Source organism: Dermacentor andersoni, chromosome 10 (genome assembly GCF_023375885.2).
Source record: "Dermacentor andersoni chromosome 10, qqDerAnde1_hic_scaffold, whole genome shotgun sequence".
In the NCBI taxonomy this organism is placed as follows: Eukaryota; Metazoa; Arthropoda; class Arachnida; order Ixodida; family Ixodidae; genus Dermacentor; species Dermacentor andersoni.
This window is the reverse complement of record NC_092823.1, coordinates 106,772,834-106,795,019: the sequence shown is the minus strand read 5'-3', so window position 1 is coordinate 106,795,019 and position 22,186 is coordinate 106,772,834. Positions and strand designations below refer to the sequence as shown.

The 22,186-nt window shown below is 45.4% G+C and overlaps 1 pseudogene; it reads left to right on the top strand.

The window, feature by feature from the left end:
- The first annotated feature begins 10,521 nt into the window (after positions 1–10,521).
- On the top strand, positions 10,522–10,675 carry LOC126546430 (U2 spliceosomal RNA; annotated as a pseudogene).
- The last annotated feature ends 11,511 nt before the right edge of the window (positions 10,676–22,186 follow it).

Here is a 22,186-nt window from a genome sequence, read left to right as displayed (position 1 = left end):
ATTTCCTTTGCTGACAAAGTGATAGATGCCATGCTAGCGCATTTGTCATTTGGATTTGTGATACCGTGGGCGTCAATTATGAGATGCGTCATTTCATTATTGCTTTTTCAAATGATCAAGGGAGTCTCAAACTTTGATCTGCAGCCGCACTAATCACAATGAAATGCCAACCCCTTTCCCCCCTCCCCTCTTGTCGTTATATTATCATGCTCGTGAAGCCGGTCGTTGATCCAACGACCCGTTTGTCGTACATAAAACCGCTTACATGTTAGATGTATCTGATAAACTAAGCCTACATTACAATTCACAAATTTCGTTTGGTGTTTCGTGATACATGCTTTCTTTTCTTATTCGTTTGCGTTAGTCAATTTGCATACTTTAGAAAGTTTATTAGGTACGGAAAACAAGACCCTAGCATGTGCTCCTTGGCCGATCTTCTTTGTGTTCTGCAACAGCTTATGGATGTAAGAAACCAGAGTGTTTTTTTTTCCTTTCTCCCTCTCTTGGGAGGTTCGACGCACGGTGGAGGCAGATGACGTGACATTCCTAAAGAGTTTCACCGCTACGGACACTACGAGGGGCTTCGGGTGACCTGCTTTTAAACGACGCGGAGTTTGCTGGCAGAGACATCGGCTCATTAGGTGTTGGAAATATTTTTCTACAGCACCCTCGAGGCACACTTTGGCAATTGTTCTTTTTACTCCTTCCGAATGGACTGATTTGAATGGGATAAGAAGCTTACTGCTCGGGGTTCATAGCCACAGCATACATGGCTTTCTCTAAAAAGGAACCGGATATCAAGAAAACGGATATTCTCTGCACTGGAAAGATAATCAGTGACTTGCAAAGCGTTCCAGTATTTTTAAGCCAAACAAGAAGTTTTGCGGATTCCTGGCTAAAATCTCCCGGGTCTCACTCTAAAAATACGAGAAATCGGTAACGAGTCAAAAAACTTTAACCGCTTTCGTGGATTGAAGATTAGCGTCGAGCGACTTGTCAAGCCATGATAAAAATAGGTCGCTCAAGGCGGATGCTATGCAAGAACCTATACAGATGCCTGCTCTCTTTTATAGAAAGTATCTGTCCTCGCCTTTGATACAGGTGGATTTGATATAGAGCTTAAGTAGCTCCAGAAAGTGCGAATTCGAAATACCGGATTCAATTTAAGAAAAGTACCCCCCGACCGCCAAATTTGTCTAAGTGCGTTCCCACAGCTTAACAAATTATTCTGGGGTAAAATCTAGCATAGCTGAGTAACATCGTTATAAAAGCCTTTAAGATTTTATTATTGGGTGCGAGGTAATGACGCGTGGCCCCTTGTTGGAGTTCTTAACGAGCAACGGGTTGTCAACTGGTTAAAGCTCCAGATTTTTTTTATAACAGAGCCAATGCCTTCAGCCATGTGTCGTTGTCATACAAAGTGACCCTAAGTGGGGCATCTACTTTATCAGTTTTAATTAAATTATCAATTTTTATCAGATACTTGAAGGTGAATCTTGCAACTCCTATCTATGCCTTTCCTTAGCTGCGCAAGATTCAGTCGCGAACATATTTTTTTAGGTTCGCTTTCCTGTTTCTGCATGAAAATTCCTTCGTGATTGATAAAAGATTTTACGATAGCTTTTCCGGGGTTCTCACTGAAGCTGCCGGAAGTTAAAGCAGCGAATCCGCCTTCTTTATCATCTCGCAGCGCACGTCGCTCATGGTCCATTAAGTACCACACCACGCATTTTACAGGGAGCGAAGGGGCTGTCTTCATTACATCGGCTTAGAATGTCCTCGCCTTCGGATACGCAATAGCTCAACGCCGTACGAGTTTAGTCGAATAGTCATCATATCAGTTCTCAAAGTTAAATAGAAGGTACAAATGATGTAGTTCTTACATTTAATTAACACTTCATGGGTGTTGTGGACCATTCAAACGCGAACAAAAAAAATCCTCCATCCAGGGACGTCCACTTAGACCTGAACAATGTTGGCTCTATCCTATCAGTTGACACTTTTTCAAAAATTAACGAAGCTACAAAAAAAATGTGTAAGCGTCGTGTAATGAGCTGGAGAGCAAAGCTTCAATACCGCATTCGAGCTTTCCTCTTTCTTTTTTTTCATTGATGTATCATTACGCTGACATCCGCACACATATCCTAACCCTTCGTGAAGTGCTGCCAAAGTTGCGATGATAGGACGTAAACTGTGTTTGCGCAGAGAAAGTGGTATTACAATGCGGACAACTCACCCCACGCAAAGTAAGCACCATGTGGCACCTTACCCTCGTACTCACATCGATCTGTTCGCGAAGTTTCTCATTACGCTACATTGTGCTTTCACACAGCTTGAAGACAAATAAACGATGTGCCTCCTTTATTCTTCATTTCTCTACGACAAAGTTTAACTTTGTCGTAATTTCATAATCAGAAAGTGGTTTTGGCACGTAAAACCCCATAATTTTTAACTGATGCCACGTATTTCTTTTCTCGCGTTTTTTTATGTCACCTCTCACAGCCGTCGCTGTAACAGTATATTTTTCATCGGAATTACAGAAAAGCAAGGAAGAATGCTAGAGCAAGTTGCGCAGTGTTCTAAAAAACAGAAAAAAGTCAGGAAGTTCCTTAAAAATAAAAATTTGAACTTCCTTCGCGACTCAGCAGACATGCCTATTTGTTCGAAGTGATCCGAGCGTTCTGTAAAGAGAGAACGTTTCGGGCAACGTACGCCCATATCAAGTCAAGTTTGTGTCAGCAGCCCCGATAAAAAGATGTCTACCTAGGTTACCTTGTCTACCTACCCGTCTACCTAGAACAGGACAGACAGACAGACAGACAGACAGACAGACAGACAGACAGACAGACAGACAGACAGACAGACAGACAGACAGACAGACAGACAGACAGACAGACAGACAGACAGACAGACAGACAGACAGACAGACAGACAGACAGACAGACAGACAGACAGACAGACAGACAGACAGACAGACAGACAGACAGACAGACAGACAGACAGACAGACAGACAGACAGACAGACAGACAGACAGACAGACAGACAGACAGACAGACAGACAGACAGACAGACAGACAGACAGACAGACAGACAGACAGACAGACAGACAGACAGACAGACAGACAGACAGACAGACAGACAGACAGACAGACAGACAGACAGACAGACAGACAGACAGACAGACAGACAGACAGACAGACAGACAGACAGACAGACAGACAGACAGACAGACAGACAGACAGACAGACAGACAGACAGACAGACAGACAGACAGACAGACAGACAGACAGACAGACAGACAGACAGACAGACAGACAGACAGACAGACAGACAGACAGACAGACAGACAGACAGACAGACAGACAGACAGACAGACAGACAGACAGACAGACAGACAGACAGACAGACAGACAGACAGACAGACAGACAGACAGACAGACAGACAGACAGACAGACAGACAGACAGACAGACAGACAGACAGACAGACAGACAGACAGACAGACAGACAGACAGACAGACAGACAGACAGACAGACAGACAGACAGACAGACAGACAGACAGACAGACAGACAGACAGACAGACAGACAGACAGACAGACAGACAGACAGACAGACAGACAGACAGACAGACAGACAGACAGACAGACAGACAGACAGACAGACAGACAGACAGACAGACAGACAGACAGACAGACAGACAGACAGACAGACAGACATATTTATGCGACTGGATGTGCTACTAGAGGGATCCTTTTTCTCTTGTTTTCTATTACCCTGTGATCATGCGAAAAGTTGTTCGGTTGTTTTTTCCGCGAGAAGTAACACTTCATCCGAGCACAGCCCTGCCAATCTACATATCGGTTTCGACATTGATTTGAATGAATTTACCATGGTGTATGCTAAGCAATGGAAGCATTTAACCGAATGCAATTGCAAAAATTGCATAAGACGGTACTTTTATACTTTGATACATACAGAAATTTTTACTATAATATGTTCACGAAACTGCATCTGAAACTAGAAAAAAGGAAGCGTCCTTGCTTGCTTGCTCCTCACTTGAGGCGCTTACCCAATATGGGAGATTGGCCAAAAAGCCAGCCGTTAAAGTTTAAAGGTTAAAGGAAAGGGGAGAGAGAAAAACCTAAGCGGAAGGTTAAATCAGGCTGAAGTGTAACGTTGATGTTAAGAAATATGTTTACGTGGCAGCTATAAAAATAACAAAATAATTGTATTTATATGTAAAAAGCAAGTTTTGTCTTCTTTTTGGGTAGTATTATAAATATTTGGAAATCACAATCAGTGATTCTATGATCTATCCAAATATTGATTTCGATAATTAACATGGTAGCCTTCTTCTGCCACAAAGATAGTCGAAAATGGCCACGGAGATGTTGATGTGCTAAAGCTCAATGGAGAAACCCGGCCCAAAGGAGAGGATATTTTGAGTGGTTTGAGACTGACCTGAACAACGTTTCACTAAATTGTGAGACACAATGTCAGCAGTTATTTAGCGTTTTCATGTTCCTTCTTGTGAAATTTTCTTATCTTAATACGAAGCATTCATGATCAATTCAAACCAGTTTTCTACAACGGGTATCTTGCTTCTATTGCAGAAGTCAGAAACGTCGACTTCCCTAACATCCACGCAGTGACATCTTAATTTTGAATAAATGACTCGCACACACAAATTGCTTCTGTCGGTTGGCTGAAAGAAATACATTCGTTTAGTCCTACAAAACTATTGCTCCGAGGACGCTCGACAGAGACTCGCATTGCCCTAACTGCGGCTTAGGCGCGTCTTGACAAGTTCCCACATATGTATGTTAGTCGACATCTGTGCATTACGCAGATGTCAACTGCAGAAGACTCTGCTTAATGTTTTCCGAGAGAAAGCAGCAACTCAGCCGGCTGTACATTCGGCAATTTACAATCGACCTGCTCCGGTGTCAAATTTGAGCCGACAGCACGCGTCATTTGGTAATAAAGTTCGGTGAGGAGTAGCCTTCGAAGTACAACGAACTTGATTGCGCATCTAAGGCACGGACATGACATGACATGACAAGAACTTTATTTGAGTCCTGAGGGACTGAGATCTTGGGGAGCTAAAATCGAAGGCTCCCGACTTGATCTAAGGCACGGTGAACGAGGAATATAGAAAGGAATGCCCCTGGAGCAAAATCACGGGCGTGTTTGCACACGAAGAAAAGGTGGTTCAAGCTGTACGGTTATGAATCAATGTCCCTGAGAAAAGATTCTTGCCGCATGCTTGCATTTGTGTCACACGCAGTGTAACCTTTGTGTACTGCCAGCAGCAGCGTCGTTGCTTTTCCGCGAAGCAAAGCCAACCTTCGAACGAACGTTTTAAAACAATGTGGTGGCTCTCACCTGCTCTACGGTTTTCCTAAATTCTCTTAAATTTATTTGACGCCAGCTTGAGTTACTTTGTATGCGCCACTAGTTGTGTACCCCATTTCTGGGAACCTCTCTGGCTCCAACCTGGCCCACTGGGCGCATCATCATCATCATCATCATCATCATCAGCCTGATTACGCCCACTGCAGGGCAAAGGCCTCTCCCATACTTCTCCAACTACCCCGGTCATGTACTAATTGTGGCCATGTTGACCCTCCAAACTTCCTAATCTCATCTGCCCACCTGACTTTCTGTCGCCCCCTGCTACGCTTCCCTTCCCTCGGAATCCAGTCCGTAACCCTTAATGACCATCGGTTATCTTCCCTCCTCATTACATGTCCTGCCCATGCCCATTTCTTTTTCTTGATTTCAACTAAGATGTCATTAACGCGCGTTTGTTCCCTCACCCAATCTGCTCTTTTCTTATCCCTTAACGTTACACCTATCATTTTTCTTTCCATAGCTCGTTGCGTCGTCCTCAATTTAAGTAGAACCCTTTTCGTAAGCCTCCAGGTTTCTGCCCCGTACGTGAGTACTGGTAAGACACAGCTGTTATACACTTTTCTCTTGAGGGATAATGGCAACCTGCTGTTCATGATCTGCGAATGCCTGCCAAACGCACCCCAGCCCATTCTTATTCTTCTGATTATTTCACTCTCATGATCTGGATCAGCAGTCACTACCTGTCCTAAGTAGATGTATTCTCTTACCACTTCCAGTGCCTCGCTACCTATCGTAAACTGCTGTTCCCTTCCGAGACTGTTAAACATTACTTTAGTTTTCTGCAGATTCATTTTTAGTCCCACCCTTCTGCTCTGCCTCTCCAGATCAGTGAGCATGCATTGCAGTTGGTCCCCTGAGTTACTAAGCAAGGCAATATCATCAGCGAAGCGCAAGTTACTAAGGTATTCTCCATTTACTCTTATCCCCAATTCTTCCCAATCCAGGTCTCTGAATACCTCCTGTAAACACGCTGTGAATAGCATTGGAGAGATCGTATCTCCCTGCCTGACGCCTTTCTTTATTGGGATTTTGTTGCTTTCTTTATGGAGGAGTACAGTGGCTGTGGAGCCGCTATAGATATCTTTCAGTATTTTTACATACGGCTCGTCTACACCCTGATTCCGCAATGCCTCCATGACTGCTGAGGTTTCGACTGAATCAAACGCTTTCTCGTAATCAATGAAAGCTATATATAATGGTTGGTTATATTCCGCACATTTCTCTATCACCTGATTGATAGTGTGAATATGATCTATTGTTGAGTAGCCTTTACGGAATCCTGCCTGGTCCTTTGGTTGACGGAAGTCTAAGGTGTTCCGGATTCTATTTGCAATTACCTTAGTAAATACTTTGTAGGCAACGGACAGTAAGCTGATCGGTCTATAATTTTTCAAGTCTTTGGCGTCGCCTTTCTTATGGATTAGGATTATGTTAGCGTTCTTCCAAGATTCCGGTACGCTCGAGGTCTTGAGGCATTGCGTATAGAGGCTGGCCAGTTTTTCTAGAACAATCTGCCCACCATCCTTCAGCAAATCTGCTGTTACCTGATCCTCCCCAGCTGCCTTCCCCCTTTGCATAGCTCCCAAGGCTTTCTTTACTTCTTCCGGCGTTACTTCTGGGATATCGAATTCCTCTAGATTATTCTCTCTTCCATTATCATCGTGGGTGCCACTCGTACTGTATAAATCTCTATAGAACTCCTCAGCCACTTGAACTATCTCATCCATATTAGTAATGATATTGCCGGCTTTGTCTCTTAGCGCATACATCTGATTCTTGCCAATTCCTAGTTTCTTCTTCACTGCTTTTAGGCTTCCTCCGTTCCTGAGAGCTTGTTCAATTCTATCCATGTTATACTTCCTTATGTCAGCTGTCTTACGCTTGTTGATTAACTTCGAAAGTTCTGCCAGTTCTATTCTAGCTGTAGGGTTAGAGGCTTTCATACATTGGCGTTTCTTGATCAGATCTTTCGTCTCCTGCGATAGCTTACTGGTATCCTGTCTAACGGAGTTACCACCGACTTCTATTGCACACTCCTTAATGATGCCCACAAGATTGTCGTTCATTGCTTCAACACTAAGATCCTCTTCGTGGCTTAAAGCCGAATACCTGTTCTGTAGCTTGATCTGGAATTCCTCTATTTTCCCTCTTAGCGCTAACTCATTGATCGGCTTCTTATGTACCAGTTTCCTCCGTTCCCTCCTCAGGTCTAGGCTAATTCGAGTTCTTACCATCCTGTGGTCACTGCAGCGCACCTTACCGAGCACGTCCACATCTTGTATGATGCCAGGGTTAGCGCAGAGTATGAAATCTATTTCATTTCTAGTCTCGCCGTTCGGGCTCCTCCATGTCCACTTTCGGTTATTCCGCTTGCGGAAGAAGGTATTCATTATCCTCATATTATTCTGTTCTGCAAACTCTACTAATACCTCCCCCCTGCTATTCCTAGTGCCTATGCCATATTCCCCCACTGCCTTGTCTCCAGCATGCTTCTTGCCTACCTTGGCATTGAAATCGCCCATCAGTATAGTGTATTTTGTTTTCACTCTACCCATCGCCGATTCCACGTCTTCGTAGAAGCTTTCGACTTCCTGGTCATCATGACTGGATGTAGGGGCGTAGACCTGTACAACCTTCATTTTGTACCTCTTATTAAGTTTCACAACAAGACATGCCACCCTCTCGTTAATGCTATAGAATTCCTGTATGTTACCAGCTATATTCTTATTAATCAGGAATCCGACTCCTAGTTCTCGTCTCTCCGCTAAGCCCCGGTAGCACAGGACGTGCCCGCTCCTTAACACTGTATATGCTTCTTTTGGCCTCCTAACTTCACTGAGCCCTATTATATCCCATTTACTGCCCTCTAATTCTTCCAATAGCACTGCTAGACTCGCCTCACTAGATAATGTTCTTGCGTTAAACGTTGCCAGGTTCAGATTCCAAGGGCGGCCTGTCCGGAGCCAGGGATTCTTAGCACCCTCTGCAGCGTCGCAGGTCTGACCGCCGCCGTGGTCAGTTGCTTCGCAGCTGCTGGGGACTGAGGGCCGGGGTTTGATTGTTGTGTTCATATAGGAGGTTGTGGCCAAGTACTGCACCAGGGTGGCCAATCCTGCTCTGGTGAGGGAGTGTGTTACCGATTCTGGTCACCGGCATCAGGCCACACTCCAGGCCTGTTTATGCAATTTTATCAACACGCGGATTTTTTTTTTTTTTAATCCGGTGGAAAATTGCGCGGCACCGGGATTCGAACCACGGACCTCTTGCACGCGAGGCGGGTGTTCTACCTCTACGCCACCGCTGCACTCTGGGCCACTGGGCGCATGCCATTCCTCAATGACAAAAAAAAAATCGTTAAACATTATCTGGTGTCAGGCGGCATCGAACCCGCGTCATACGTATTCTTAAAATCTTGTATAAACATGTATTTACAAGCACGCCACGCGCTGAACTTAACGGCTATGCTTCTACATGGTGGAGCGATGTCTCGAGACACAACGTCAAGATTTTCTGGCCGGTTGCCCGTTTCCACACGTTCACCTACTACGGGACACCTGCGTTTAAACACATTTTTTTCCACGTCAACCGCCATGACCATGCCTCACGCTGGCTAACACTCGCAGAGCTGGATATATTATCAATACCTAAGACAGTGAGTGGGCTGACAGCGGCTGCCGCAGCTGACTCATCACACTGAAGTCGAAAGATGTCAGTGCAGCTCCGAGTTCTGGTGAGTTGTCGATTTGTCCACGTTCATTTGCCCTTTTCATATTATTTCCACATTTCCAGCATAAAACAAGAGTCCACTACGATTTCCTTGCTTCATTGCTGGTTTGCATCACATGATCGTTGGGATTACCTCAGCAGCACTCGACGTAAATTTGCTCGAACAGCACTTGATGGTTTACTCTTCAAGCGGGTAGGCATGCTGTCCCTCTCCGCGGACAAGTGCTAGCCTACTTCTCTTTCTGTCTGTGTTGCGTTCCTATAAGTTAACATTATAGTTAATTACCATGCAGAATTATCACAAAAATTGAGCTTGTTTGTTGCCCCCGAGTCTTCTAGCCAGTGCAACAGTATTAGTGAGATACTGAGATTGTTCGTGCTTTAAATCTTCCGTCTTAGCGAAGCATTATTAGCTACACAAGAAAAGCAAAATAGTATGGGGGGAAAAAGAACAAAACCGTCCATAGTCAATGCATTACTTAATAGGCGACGTGCGGAGCTAGTATTTCTTTCGATGGGTCGGCTCGGTTCATAAAACCCGTTTCGCTGGCTTCATGGAGTTTTGCCCCGCGCAATGCAATCCCTCCTCGCGACGATAGATTTGTGAGACACAGACTTTATTTCTTGTACTGTCTGCATGTCTGACTTGCCTATTTTGTTCTCCCTACTGGGACTGAGAAACTGCATTCACATGTTTCTTATACCAGATGAGGACCGTCGCTCCAGTTTCTCATTCACCGGCATTGTTATAGAGCCGTACGTCTTACTTTTTATTTGCCTTATGAGCTGATCTTATTCGACCCGGGAAGGTCATCCCTATCCCATTTCACTAACTTTTCTGATTGGAGCTAAACAGAAAGCTCTAGCATGGAGCCGACTTCCACATCGCTTTTCAAGTACACATAAAAAGCAGAAATACTTTTATGAAGACATTGCTGAACCAAGGTGAAGGCACTTTACTGGATTCGATAACAGCAGTTATATATCAGAAACTTTCAGAAATGGTATTTTAACTTCGGAGCTCGATTTTTTTACAAAACATACCGAAAATGGCTCAGTTCAAAAATGATGAGCCATTCCACTGTGTGAAGGTGCATGAACAGCGAAGCTCTTTAGAACGTAGCAGAGAGGCCACACAGAATTTTGAACAAAGGTGCGAACTCATTTACCGTGAGTTTTATATACATTCACGTGGACGATGCGACCACCCCCCCCCCCCACCCGGCCCCCGAAGAGCCGGAGGAAGTGTCCTACGCGTGACAAATGTCACACGCGTGACATTTCGACGGGACCGCCACCACGGGAGCACGAAAGGAAAGCAAAGTAGATACGCAAGCTCTTGGAAAACCGATAAAGAGGGGGCGGTGCGAACGTAGACATGGCCGACGTGGGTCGAAGTGCGGTATCTGTTCTTATCAGCGTAACATCTGATACAGGTTCCATATGAACCCAAGGTATTAAACCTATTTTTGCAAATTGGTGAAGTTGGCAGTGGTGCAATACCGGAGCGGCCCGGTTTTGCACCACCGCCAACTTCACCAACTTGCAAAAATAAGTTTACTACCTCGGGTCCAAATGGAACCCGTATCTCCGGGATTGGCCCACGGTTTTAGCACAAGCAGAACAAGAACGCACGCAACCCTAGTCATAATCAGCTTCGATGTAAATGTTTTCTTTTTAATTCGAAACACGAAGCTTACAAACCGGTAATTCTGCACGCAAGACCGCTATCGAAGTTCTTTACACCACATCTGTCAAAACATTTCAAGCTGACAAATGTGATTATGAATTGAAAGCTTACATGAATGTGTTACAGTGTTTACAAAGGTTTTCCAAAACGCTGTCGCTAAATGACAGTATGTTATACGCTTCTGGCACTCTGTGAAAGTGTGTCCTGAGTGTATCGTTGGCGTTGACACGTTAATATACGTCGAGCATGAGCACCCGGAGCAGCTAAATACTCATGGCACTCGCGTCAACGACGTTCATTCTGCCTGTGTTGCGGTGAAGCGCACCTGATTAGGCGCAGCAGGCGCGAATAAGTGTGCTCGTCACAGATACAACCACCGCCGCATCTGCTTCCATAGCGTTGATGCGGGATTTCAGCTCAGGAAAAGCGCATTTCAGTAATTGCCTCTCCACGCGAAACTGGGACCTGCACTTCTCGCAAAAGGACCAGTAATGGAATTACGCTTTGCACCCAATCCGTTTGACTGATTGGTGGAAACGAGTTCGGGCGCTGCTTCATTTCACAGTTAACGAGCACGTCGAATTCAGAACTGCAATGCATTGATTACCAGAAACGTTATCTAAATGAAGCACAGAAGCGCGACCATTTTGCGAACAGTTAGCTCCACCGACCACTCTTCACGTAGCTTTCAGTTTTCTTGTTTTTTGTTTGCTTTTTTTTGTTTGGCGGCAAGCACGTGTGACATTTGCTGTACCGTTTGCTTTGTCGCTCTGAAGCAGTTTATTCGTGACGCTTCTTGTGAAGACTCAGCTTTTATCAAACCGTTATGCAAGTCACTAATAAAACTAGACAGACGGTACAGCGTTCTACGACTGCGTATGAGACGTCGTGCTTCTGCCGATGTTTACAAGCATACTCGTCCGCGTCCGTGCATACTTCTGCTTCAAACCTGTTTTGTCTACTTAAAATAGGTGATGCTACATGGATGGAGTTCTGGCTTAAGGTGAGGGAGGATGTAGGTGCAGTAGCTTACTTGGATAAAGTCACGAACCCCGTTAATGAACGAACGCGTTCCTTCCCGAGCAGCTCCACTACCGCATCTAAACCTTCAGACGCATCAAAGCTCACGTGCTATGACATGCGCTTATCATAAAGCTGTAAAATGGGCGTTCGCTGAAAAACGCGCCGCAATTCGGTAGGGCGACAGGACGCGGCCGTCGCACCGGGGCCTTATCGCAATTCCGACCGCCCACCACCGACCACTGAGTATCGACCACATTCACCACTTAAATGAGCGAAAGATGCAAATACATCCATTAACCTTAAAACAGCGCAATAAACGTACCAACAAACACTGAAGTTTGCGCGGCTGGCGCTCCACTTGTAATATAACACTGCCTTGAAACTCTTGAGGTTTCTTGCCACATGATTCACGTTGATTTCGGTGTTTTGAAGGCCGATTCTTGGGCGCTTTATGGACATTGTGCACTTGTTTTAAATCTGTAACGTACCTAACGCCTGGGGCTACTTTTAAACGCCTTTTTCGCTTGAAAATGACATTTAATGGTTGCTTCGAACACTTTTCAAGCCACCGTCTTTCTGTTGCAGGTTGTATAGACTGACAACTGAAGGCACTTTTAGCGTAGGTCAAAGCACTGATATCAATGTATGTAATATTGATATCACACAAACAAATCAACACATCCCTGCCGACTTCATCATCGTGAAGAAGCGCTTGCCAGAAGCATTACCGATGTCACCGCTCACGCCTCCGGGATTAGTTAAAAAATAAAAGTTGCAGATAACCGCTGCACTGGTACAAAAACGTGATAACCTTCGGTATTATTTTATTTTCGTTTTATCTACTTCCTATATTGACGCAAACAGACACAGTCTTAAAAGAGGCACTAAAACCACTAAACACGGTAGAGGCCCCATTTGTACGGCATACCTCCGGCATCTGAGCACAAAAGCTTCTCTTCTCACTTGTGTACGCTCGTGAGCAGCCTTGTCGCCACGCTACAGTGTATTACAAAGGGGTAACCTAGCTCCCTTTTCAGGGTGGTTAACCTTGTTCACGTGGTGCAGGTTTCTCACCACGGTGCATTGTTGTTGCCGATACCTTTTTGTTGTTCGCGGTGCTGCGCTGTACTACAGCCGAAATGAACAGAACAGACGTTACGCAGTCCCAGGTTCCTCGAGCGCTAGTGGCAAACCTGAAATGGGCTATAATGCGCGTATACGGGTATGTTTTTACCATGAACACAGCGTCATCCGGCACAACAGCGTAACCGGAGTTTATGAAGACAGAACATGAAGGCAACTCTGGAGTGCCAAGTTCCGCTACGTACGCATTTCAGGCTGCTATCATTGGCCACGACGACTTACGTGAGTAGGCGGGAGGAATGAAGACAGAAGACCGCAGAAAATTATAGTTCACGGCGTGCATTTTTTATTGTACATTTAATTTCTCGACTGAATAACTTCAGGCTGCGTGCCCCTATCACTGCCGTTCTGGTTACATTTATATCTCCCAACTATCAATCTACGAAACCTGCGTCTGAAAAATGGTGGTTTGAAAATGCTCACAGGCCCTTTTAAGAAGAGCTGGGTCTGACTGCCGTGTATCTGAACTACGTAACGCATTCTGCTTCTTGTTTGCGCAGAATCCTATCTAGCACATATGAGGATGGCAACGTACACATGTTTGATAGATAGCACTGTACGTATTCCAGCCACTGTGCTCTAAACGCAGTTTCGGTTTTGCGGAAGAGTTTCTTCTGACTGATCCATCGTACCCTTCACACTTGATCAACTGATATGTTAGACGTATCTTTAGACAAAGAACATCGGAGCAGCATTTCGCTCACCCGAAACGATCCCTTCCAAGCTGAGGAAGCAGCCATAGCCCTCGCGTTCTCCCAAACAGAGGTTGAAGTCATAGTGACCGACTCCCAAAAGGCATGCTGCAACTTTGCTAGCGGCCGAATTCATACCACTACGCTCCAGATCAACAATCAAAAGCCGCCAACGAGATCAGTCATGATCATCCGGCCGCCAACTCATCACGGCATTCCTGGCAAGTCGCCAACCACGTGGCTCGAGATTTAACCCACCGAGCCAACGCCGAGAATCTGAACCCGAGTGCATGCACCATGATGTCTCATAGCAAGACATCACACAACACTACAAGCTAACCGGCAGAACATATGCACCCCCACACAAGTCACTACCTAGAGAGCAGGAGCGATTCCTCCGAGCTCTACATTAATACATTCCCCCACCCAAACACAAATCACCTCATAGACCCTGCACAATTCTCTCCGCAATGCCGCTTCTGCGCAAAGCCCAGGTCCCTCGGGCACATAGTAGAGGATTGCAGAGCGGCACCATTAAATCCTCCGAGCCCTTACCATACCAACGAGCTTTGGGAGAGAGCCTTGGTCAGCTCCGACCTCGAGGATCAGCAACGGCTGATTGCGAGGGCCCAGGACGCGGCCCGAGCACAAGGCATTCTGTAATGAGGATGCCTCTCCAAAGCGGCATTCACCAAAATAAAAATGTTTATTCTCTCTCGCAAAAGCCCTACTCAGAAATTAGTGGTATACGTAAAAGTGGTGTATATTCTATCAATTCTTGAGTTTGGGTTGGACATTTAGGTGCAGCTTCTAGAATTCTGATATTGTTCTTTATTGCAGAGTTACGCGTTTGTAAACCTAATAGTTGAGTTTCCTAAAGTTGTGCCATTTTCAAGAGTTTTCTTTTTAAACATTTATCGCCTCCAGTGAAATTATTTTATTATCTTTAGTAGATATTGCACTTTCCTTTTCACCCCTTTATTCCCGTCCTTCAGTGTAGTGAATCGAGCGTGCTATTGTTAAGCTCCCTGCCGTTCGTTGCTTCTCTCGCTTTTTGTCTCGCAAACCTCATAAAAATTCGTGCACTGGTCGCCGGCAAAATCATTTTCTTCCGTCCCACATCTTCAGATACGAGCTCCCGAGCTAAAGCGTGCTCTGAAAACCGCGATGTATCTGCGTGCCGAGTCAGTGAACGTGATTGACATTGCACATGCATGGAAATGTAATTTCTTTCTTGGTTTCCTCTTCCACGTGTGCCTCCAATTGAGCAACTTGCGACAATTCGTTCTGCGCAAGTAATCGATACACGATAACGAATAAACCTGCATTTAATACGGGCTTGTCTATATTACGAGGCGATAATTGGGAATGGCGAAAAGAACCAAACAAAGAGAGAAAAAAGAAACTTAGGCATCCAACGTATTATGCCAATGATGCAAACTCAGCGAAAGAAAATCGTACTGGCGTTTCACGTTGTGCACGCGGATTACGTGCAAGCGTGTGAGTGCTATTCCCTTTTTGCACATTGACCTGCTTTGTCGCAAGCCGCTGAGCACGTTCTTCACATGTCTCCATGAGCATGTCGAGCTCGCGCCTTTTGCGGGTCTTGTTCGGCTCATGTCTGGCGCTTGCCGACGACTCCGTCCTTCTTGCTCAGCGGTCGGCCTCTCGATCGCCAGACAAATCTGGTACATCCATAGCGCACACATAGTTCGTAGCACGGCGGCAAAAGAGAGAAGTGATCCGACAGTGGAGAGAGGCGCGGCCACTTAGTGTGACCTTAGCGCATGCCGCTGCCGCAAGGGGTAGCACCTGTTCTGGGGGCCTACTTTTTCGCTCGCTTTGCTGGCGCTTCTGTGGGCGCGCACGGCAGAGGCGCTTTATGTCGATACATATATGCCGTTCGCCTGATTAAAACGGCTATTACTAAAGCGAAGCTTTCTTTGCCTTTATCTTCGAGTTTCCCGCTGCCGCTGCTGCTGCTGCTGTGGCCGCTGCTGTCGGGCACACCGCGTCTGTGGGTTTTTCAGAGCATGTATAAACATGGAAGGAGGGTGCCAGAGAAGAGACGTGAGAAACTCGTTTGAGCTGCACCGCATCGAATGTGCACAAGGCCCTCTGGAGCTGCCGGGTCGTCGCTACTTTGGCCTCTTGGCAACTGTAATTATAATCGTGACCCCCCGCAAGCGCTTACCTTTCTACCAACATGCAATTCCAGAGGGTGGTAAGGTTAGGTAATGTTCCAGGGGAAAGCTAGATCGAATGGAAGAGAGCAGCTGGGAGAGGAGGCAGATAATGGGTATAACCGAAGCAGTCGTGAAACGAATGATTAACAACTTTGCCACTCTTCGCTCGCAGTTCCCATACAAATACAAGATGGGGGGATACGAAAAAGGTGACGTGAGAACGCAAGGAAACGCTGGATAAACTTAGGTTCAATGTGCGGTACGGTGCGTTCGTGCTATTTCTGAAAAATAAAACCATGCAAAAATGCCTAGTGGACAACATACGCAACGCGTGCAGAAGCAGAGCCACATTAATTAAAGCGTACCGCAGGGTCTAGGCGACACAACGGAAGTGGTCGCACAACAAATCAGCACTTCTGTGCCCGCCGTGATAGCTTTGCGTCTATGGCATTGCTCGAGGTCGTGGATTTGACCGAGGCAGCCGCATTTCGACGGGGGCGAAATAAAAAACGCTCGCGCACTTTGATTTAGGAACATCTTAAAGAACACCACGGTGCCAAAATTAATCTGGAGGGCGCCACTACGGCCTGCCTCATAATCCGATTGTGGTTTTGGCACGTACAGCCCCATAATTCAATTCAAGTTTAACGCTTGTGCCACGATGCGATATGCCATATGAGGCAATGACAGTGCTCAACCCTCTCGGGGGTTATGAAATATGGCGCACAGCAATGCCTCAAACAAACACCTCACCCTTTGCGTTTTATGTACTACATAGAGAAACGGCAGTGGTGCAAGCAAGGTAATGTTCCACATCGACTCGCCGCTCTTGTGTTGGACAAAACGTTGAAGAAATTAAACATTCGCCGTCAACATCACCGCTAATTACCCTCAACAAAGCATACAGCACTGAGCCACAGTGCGTGGTATCTGTATAATTTTTGGCTGGAGGAACGTCCCATTATATTTCTGCCGACATTCAGAGCTTTAATTCGACTCGACACCGCATCAGTGATTTTTTTTTAATTGAAGGCTCCAGCAGCTGTCATCTCAGCCTATGGCTGCATTAGACTCTAATTTTGATATTTACGAGAAACACGGTCAATAAAATTGCATACTTACTAAAGGTTCCAAAGTGAGCACAGTGTAACACGCATTCAGAGGAGTGCTAGAGCACTAGATGAGCCTCCACATCTGCCAACACGTATAAGTCATGCGTTGCTCAATCTGCAAGTGTCACGGCTCAATTTGCGGGGTGCTATAATCGATTTCTGAATTGTGTTAGCAGTGCATTAAACTGCACTCGTTTTCGTTATGTTTATTGTGCGACGAGGTGTATTGTCGTTCGCAACGTTGTGGAACGCTAGGTAAAGGCACTGCAAGGGCTGTTCGTAGCACGGGGCTCACTCGCAATCAAGGCACGGTCCTTCGTCTTCCTCGTCAGCCGGCAAATACACAGGGGCGCGTCTGCTTCATTACAATTGTACGAGATGTAATGCCCTGATTTAGAAGCAGGTGGTTTATCTCGTTTAAGGTAACAAGTAATTATATATCGTCCTCAAACACATTACTCTGTACCTTGAGCAAAAACATGTTTTATCATTTTTTCAACATAGATTCCGCCGAGGGCTATCTACAGTCACCCAACTAATAGAACTTAATCATGACCTATCCTCAGCTATCGATAACCAAAAGCAAATAGGCCTAATCCTACTTAACTTCTCCAAAGCATTCGACAGAGTACCCCATCCGAACATGATTAGGAAGCTTCATCTGACAACAGGCGACGGACCAATTACAAAATGGGCTAAAAAGGTTCTCTCTAACAGGACTCATCTTGTCAAAGTCTCGTCCGTAATCTTATTTCTAATATTAATTAATCATCTGCCCGGTATTGTCAGTACTAACGTAACACCATTTGTTGACCATTGCATAATTTATCAAGAAATCAACTCACCCGAGGATCACGATATACTGAATCACGCGCTAAAATCAATAACAGACTGGTGTTATTGGTTTCCGCATACTAATAAACTAATAACAATGCTAGAGAGAGTGCAGAGAAAGGCAATCACATTTATCTACGATGAGTACAGCCCAACTGCCTCTCTATCGCAACTAATTTACAGAGCCGGATTACTCACTTTACAAAATCGGGCCAAACATGCTCGTCTGAATGTCATCTATCAGCTACTACATAATAAGTAATTTATAGATAGCTCCCACTACTTGACTAAATCTGAAACTAGGCAAACATGTCATAATCACCCAAAATCACTACAATATTACCGCTTTAGCACCGACTGTTTTATTTTCATTCTTTTCACCCGCAACCAGCGAATGAACCAACTTACCTTCGCATATTATTCTCAGTTTATCACTAGAAGCCTTTTTACAATAATATGAATGAACTACATGCCTCGCAGACATTACTTGTCCACCTTATTTCATTCTATTCCAAATACCATTAAAAACTTGTTCATTGTTGTTTATGGTTTCCTTACATCATTCTCTTCATTGTAAAAATTGTATAATGTGCAAGAAAAATATGCAACCTAATGCATTTTATTTATGCATATGTACTCTTGATGACTAATATTGCATGTTCTCCATGAACAAAAACATTGTAATACTTTCACGACTCCACAAGAAGTTAGTGCGTATGTATACTCACTCTTCTATTTGTACTTTGTGTATTGTACGTTTCTTGTCCTCCCTGCAATAATCCCCTAATGGGATTGGCAGTATGGCTAAATAAATAAATTAATATACTTGAATAGGTAGAAGAAAAAAATTCAGAACAAAAGTTAGAAGCAACTCAGAAACACAACCAGTGCTGCCTGTCTTTGTTCCCTTCAGCAGACGCACAATGTTGCAAGCGCATTGCAAGCGTGGGCCGCATCGACAGTATCGACTGTCCCGCTGTCGGTTGCTCCATAGATGTTGGGTTACGCGTTACCGTGCGTCGCTGGATATTTGAAGTCACGTACACGTTGCAGAAGATCTGCCTTCATTCAATCACTCGACGGCCGGCTGTTTGTACCAAGAGCTTTCACATTTGAGCCCTCAGCTGGCAGAACAGCGCATGTAGCTCACACAAGCTTCACGAGCCTTCTCTAGTTTCTCGGCTTACTGCTGTCAGACCTCCTTTGTTGGCTGAACTGTCGCATTCTCATAGCAACGTAGTGATTTAAAAGATGCGCTGCAATATCTACTTTGTGCTTATCAAATGGAAATCCAATGCGATGCTATCAAGCATTTCATTGCGGGTGAGGTTGTAAGCAGCAGGCTTTTCAGAATGTTTCAGGAAAACTGATTCGGCTCTCTCCATCATTTCAATATGAAAGGAGCCGGGTGCAACAGCCGTCCTCGTGTCTTGAGGTTTACAAAAGCAGCCTCCAGTTGCGCGTCGTCTGCTCGAGCAGACAACGCGTCTCTCTCGTGTCGGAATTGACGCTATAATGACAATAAGTGGCATGAAACCTTCTACCTGCTCATAATTATGCGTCTAAACAACGAAAAACGGCTTATCTTTAGGTATGGGTGTTTCAATGCTGACTGACGTCGTAAATTAGCCACGCTTATGCCGCTACTCCAAAGGAGCTCTAGCAGAAATGGCGTGAAAACACGTGCTGCCTCTAGCGGTGGCGCTCACTTTCGGTCACGCGAAGCGGCCGCTCTCTCGCCCCAGCGCAGATGCTCCGTTGGTGCACCTCCTTTCTTCCACATTGACCTTTAGCAACTGCCAGAGGAAGTTAACCCAGCACGCCCCCACCTACTCTCCTACCCCGCTCCACCTCGTGCTTCTCCCTACCTTCCCGGCCTTCGCTCCTCCTCTTCGCTTCTCCTCAGGCAATGGCTTCCCTCTTCCAGCCTGGCACCCTCCGACCTAATCTCGCTGATTTCACAAACAGGGCATGTACACCTTGCGAGTTAAAAAATTACTTTCATAGGTCTTCGCTCTTCTAAAACCCCTTAAACTTCGTAAAGTAGTGACGCTCCCCTCCTCCGCCTTCCCTCCTCCTCGTTTCTCCTCTTTTTCATGCTCCCTCCTCGACCATGGCGCCTCCTACACTGCTCGAGCGTAGCAACGGCGCCAACATGTGCTCCTCGCCACTCCGCAGACGCTTCTAGAGCAAAAATGGCGCTGATGCACGGCGCGAGGGCCCACGTGATGCTATTAGGCCAATAGCGACGCGGTGTCGGCCTCGGTCAGAGCGTGTGAGGAGGAGGCGGCATTCTTCAAAGCGTGGCACTACTTTACGAAGTTTAAGGGGCTTTACGCTCTTCCATGATCGTCGTCCTCTTCCGTTGTTTTCTTCATACAGTTCCATGGCCGAGTACTCTTCCCAGATGTAGTCATAATCTGTACGTGATTATATTGTGCTTAGTGTTACACTGACGATACTAAGTGAAGGATGGGACGTGGACGTACGTAGCGCAAACTACCAACTTTTCAATACTGTTAAGAACGCGCCTATATACAAGGAGATATGGCACGGGGGGGGGGGGGGGGTAGATATAAAAAGATTTGACAATGTGATGACATGTGATCATACTTTGGGCCAGGCATACATCGTTCAGTTGCACCCGTTCCCGAACCAGCGTTCCCGAATTTCATCAGTGCTGACGTGTCCTTAGGACTCGGATATACTTAAGACAAAAATAGCCCAAATATATCCATGTAGCCAACGCAGAATTTTCTACGCCAACCTGCATAACAAGTAGCCCAATTAGGCTATTATTAGCCCAGTCTGGTAACCCTAGACACCAAGCCAAAAAGCAAGAGCCCACTCCCTTTCGAGACTGCGGTTAACCCCCGCGGTTTTAACCCCCGCGGTTAGGTGGCGTTAGCAGCGCAACACCTTCGAGCTATCCCTCTTAGTACTGTACAACTACACCGCCTCCGGCGGCGCTCAGGTAAAGCGGAGAAACCGGATTACAGGAGATGGGACAGCCATGCGGCTAAACAACATCAGAGGGCACAAAAGAGTCGAGCGTCCCTACAACTTGAATTGTATCGTATTTATTATCTGCGTAGAAAGCTGAGGAGGATGAGAGTCACCGAAAAAGAAACTATTCACGGAAGCAGTTTAACGAGGCCGCTGGCCCTTTACACAGCAGAGAAAAATTTACAAACACATCTTTGACCCATAAATGCTATTGCAGGTAATCAAATGACGCAAATTCATATGGGATATAAGCATTTTCACAATACGGAGGAACGCCGCTAATATTAGTATATATAAATGCGCCACAATTGCCAAAGACCAACCTCCAGTGACGTCCCTAATTATCAGTTCTCTACCTTCCCCGACTACGCTCGCGTTGTCTTGGCACCTTTCTGTTCTGACCTTAACATATTATATCTGGTTCGTGCATGTGCTCCCGACAATGTAAGCCCGATAACCCTCACAGACGGTTTCAGTGATCGCTAGCTACTTCATTTCGTCATAAAAATGTCATCTCGTCAACGCAGCGTAAAGTCCTAACACATCTTCGATTATAACAGGGCAAACTACGATGCAATTATCCAGGGTTGCGGAACTTCTGCCATTCTTTTCTACACTCCTATTCCCAGTGATCTGTTAATGAAAACTGGCGTCACTTTAAAAAGAAATTATTTCAATTGAAGAACACATATATGCCTCGCATAAGTTTTCGTGCTAGCTCATCTAAATAATGTTACCACAGGAACCTTAGTACTTCAATGAACAAAAAAGCGACTTATGAAAACAGCTAAACGTCTCGGTATACTAGCATCATGGGAAGAACACAGAAACGCTGGCAAAGAATATTGTGCAACGCTCCGAAAAGCAAGGCACAAGGTCACATCGCAAGACCTTCAGTCCCCCTTTAAACACAATCCCAAAAAAAATTTTGAGAACAATTTCGCCTGCTCGAACGTCTGCATATATTTCGCTGGTTCATGAGGCTGGTGACCTTATAGCTCAAGAGGAATGCCCACACACCTTTAAAAACTTTTTCACCAATATGTTCGCGCAGGAAGAATATTGCAGAATCGGCACATGATTATGGCTTTGCCTACATGAGCCCCATAGACGTTACTGTTAAAAGCATCGTATCATTTATTAATAATTTAAAAATAACTACTTAATATGGTGTCGATGGCATGAACTAAAAAATTCTGAAGCATACTATGGCTCATTCCACCGTCATACTCAATGATATTTTTCGACAATCTCTTTCTCCAGGTGAGATGTCATAAGGGTGGAAAAATTGGAAAAGGCATTCCAATTTTCTAATCTGGTGATCGAATTAACGTTGCTAGCTATCGCCCGACACGCC